Source organism: Solanum dulcamara, chromosome 6, assembly GCF_947179165.1.
Source record: "Solanum dulcamara chromosome 6, daSolDulc1.2, whole genome shotgun sequence".
Classification (NCBI taxonomy): Eukaryota; Viridiplantae; Streptophyta; class Magnoliopsida; order Solanales; family Solanaceae; genus Solanum; species Solanum dulcamara.
This window is the reverse complement of record NC_077242.1, coordinates 35,372,700-35,376,305: the sequence shown is the minus strand read 5'-3', so window position 1 is coordinate 35,376,305 and position 3,606 is coordinate 35,372,700.

Here is a 3,606-nt window from a genome sequence, read left to right as displayed (position 1 = left end):
AACATACTGGTAACAACATCGGGAGTCTCCTCCATCTCTTACCTACCATGAAGAGCATAAAATCGATTGTTGCGTTGATTACCCTTAGGTTGAGCTTGGGCACCTTATGGATTTTGGCCACCTTGAGCAACTTGGCCTTGAGGATGACCTTCTCTACCCTTGTTAGTAACATGAGGGAGCTCAGACTACCTATGACCTATTTTGCCACATCCAAAGCTAGCACCTGTTCCTATCAAATATCTTTCTTCATGATTCTTCCCACATTTTGTACACTTGGGAAATGAAGGGCTAGTAGCATTCACACCTTCTGCTTGAGCCTTAGGGTATGACACTCTATTATTTACAAACGTTTTTCCCAAACTTTGGCCTTATTGAGAACGGCCATTACTACCATCAGAATTAGCATTTGAGAACCCACCTTTATACCGGGCTCTATAATCTCTCATTCTCATCTCTTTGAGTTTCTCTCCCTCAATTTGTTTAACAAAAGTCATAAACCGAGATATGTCCATTTTCTTAATAAGCATGGAAGTATGACATTCTTTAGCAACCAAGTCGGATACCCCCAATATGAATTGAATTATTTTGGCGCGTGGATTGACAACTGATGAAGGACCATACTTGGAGAGCTTGGTGAACTTGAGGTCATAGTCCCTCATTCCCATATTGCCTTGTCGAAGATTGATGAACTCTAACACCTTGGCTTCCCTTAGCTCAAGAGGGAAAGAAAGTTTGAAGGCTTCCTATTCAATAAGTTCTTCATCCACCCTCTATATCTTCCATTGGGTATACCACACTTGTGCAACACTCTTAAGTTGATAAGCCGCTAACTCCTCTTTCTCTTTGGATGACACCTTTATAATACTCACCATCTTATAAACCTCATCAATGAATTCTTGAGGATCCTTATCAACTTTTGAGCCATGAAACTCTGGGGGTTCATTCTTGCAAAATCTCTTACCCTTGAAGTTAGAGTGGGAACATTAGGAAGATCCACAACTTCTTGATTGGACACAACACGGGCTAGCATAGTAATAGCGGTTCGAAACTCACATTGGTTACTTGGTCGGGTAGGGGACCATTATCTTGAGGAGCCAGGAGAGCTTGGGCCACATTAGCATTGTTCCCCCTCGGCAACAGTGGTCTTCTTGGACACATTTTCTAAAAATCACAAAGGAAGACCGTTAGGGAAAGAAAGTCTTAGGATCGACTCTATAGCACGACATAGACCATGAAAAAGTGAGAATTTTCCTAAAATGCCTTATAACCTCCTATTCATAGATGTGGCACGCTTCATAACCATGAATAAGACTCTACTTAAGGCGGCACGTTAAACACCCTAAGATATCTTAAACCTTATATTCTGATACCAAATTTGTCATGAGCTGACCTAGGGCCTAGTCGTAACACAACGATTGAAACCCCGAAGGTCTCTAACCAAGCCTCTTGATATATCATAAAGCATACATAAGGTAAAGTAAGTACGGAAAATAAAACATAAGAAGGAGTCTAAATAATTAATCATAGGGAGTATAAGAAGTCAACAACATAGACTCCTCCCATATGTCTAACTAATGCCTCTAATCATGAAAATGGGAGGGGGCTAAGACATGTCCCTAGCTCACCCTCAAATGAAAGAAACAAATGTCTTTGAAAGAAAAAAAACTCCTAAACCGCCCTCGATGGATGATGACTCACCAAGACTCCGTCGTAGGAACTCAACTAGCCACGTAGATGGATATGATCCTCAACTTCAACCCCTACATTATGAGACAATGTAGACAACAATATGCGTTAATATGTTTGAATGTACTAAGTATGAGGGTATGATATACAACATAAATAATGAGATGCAATGATCAAATAAAGTACATGATAAGATGAGATAAGTAAGGTCATGAAAAAATCATAATGATCAGAGCATTCAAAAAGCACAGTTGAAATCATGATAATACATAGGAGATCATACATATGTGTGATAGGAACCCTAAATAATAATAAGACCATGCGAGCTATAACATGGAATCTCGATGTAACCCCTACACCAGAATAAAAGGAAATTGACTTGCCAAGGTAGACTCTACCCCATTTACACAGGTGATCATGCTATATGGATCCACCAGCTAAGCCATGAAGGCAACCTATAGTGGCACATAGGTTATGAGACTTAAGGCTGCTACTAAGGCTTTTGGTAGGGACCCCACCTCAAGTCCACTCGATGCTAAGTCAAATTCCACGAAATACATCACATAGTAAACAGACTTAGCATATATCATAACTTCGTAATTCATAGAATAGCTCATTTCATAACATAATTGCAAAGTGGGTATAAGGCTTTTGGTAGGGCTCCAACTCAAGTCCACTCGGTGCTACGTCAAATCCCACGAAATATGTCACATAGTAAACATACTTAGCATATATCATAACTTCATAATTCATAGAATAACTCATTTCATAACATAATTGCAATGTGGGTATTGGCCTTCCATCATCAGAAATCATACTTACATAATTTATGAAATTATGTCCTAGGTCACCACATAGGACCCTAAGCCATCTTTCTTCATAATTTTCATGAAATTCATACCTTGAACATACTTGTAATTTATGATCATAATTCATACTTGAATTTGAAGTAAAAACTCATATACATAATCAATTGATATGAAAATCATAATAATACCTTAAAATCATTAGATTCATAATCATACTTCATAATATCATCATAGAAAATAGGCTTCATGCATGGGAAATTATAATTCAACTTAAAATCATGTAGGAACATACTTATAATGATCATTCATAATAATTAAAAAAATAATTTAAATAGCCCAATGAAATTCATAAAACTAGGGTACAAACCTAATTGAAATTCATGATATTTTGAGTGAAAACCTTGGGACTCCATGTGTGAAAGGCATCCATGGATCAATACCTACATACCTTCATTGAATTTTACCTTAGAATTGAAAAAGGAGACTTGATCTTGAAGAAACCCTAGCCAAAACTTGAAGAAGATGAAGATCTCTTAAGTAGCCTTGGGAGAGAAGTCTTAAAAGTGCTCTTAGAATTTGAGGGAAAAGAATAGATTTAGGAGTATTTAGGATAATTTCATAATGAATCTAGTCCCAAAAGTGTCCACATACATTAATGAAATTTAGGGAAATAACCAGAATAACCTTTACTTAAAATTTTATTTGGGTACCTGGATGGACCATCACCATGGACTGTGTTGGGTAATATGGTCCTTGAACCTGGTTTGTGGTGATAGACTTGAATCTGGAAATCCGAAAATCTGGGAGTCTTAGGAGTGTGTCTATCACAAAGGACACAACGATCCATGATGCTCACTATGGACCATGGTCCCTGTCGTGAAGCCCCTTCTGAAAACTTGAGTTTCAGGACTTTCACCACGGGAGCCAAAAGGGACCGTACTGAGTAACACGGTCCGTGAACCCAGTCCTAAAAACCTAAATTTTAGGGCTTTCACCACAAGAACCTAAATAGACCGTACTGACTAAAATGGTTCGTGAACCTTTTTTGTGGTGGTCACCTAGTGTAAAAACTAAGATTTTTCTTTGGATCTTCTTTGAACCGCATTTTTAT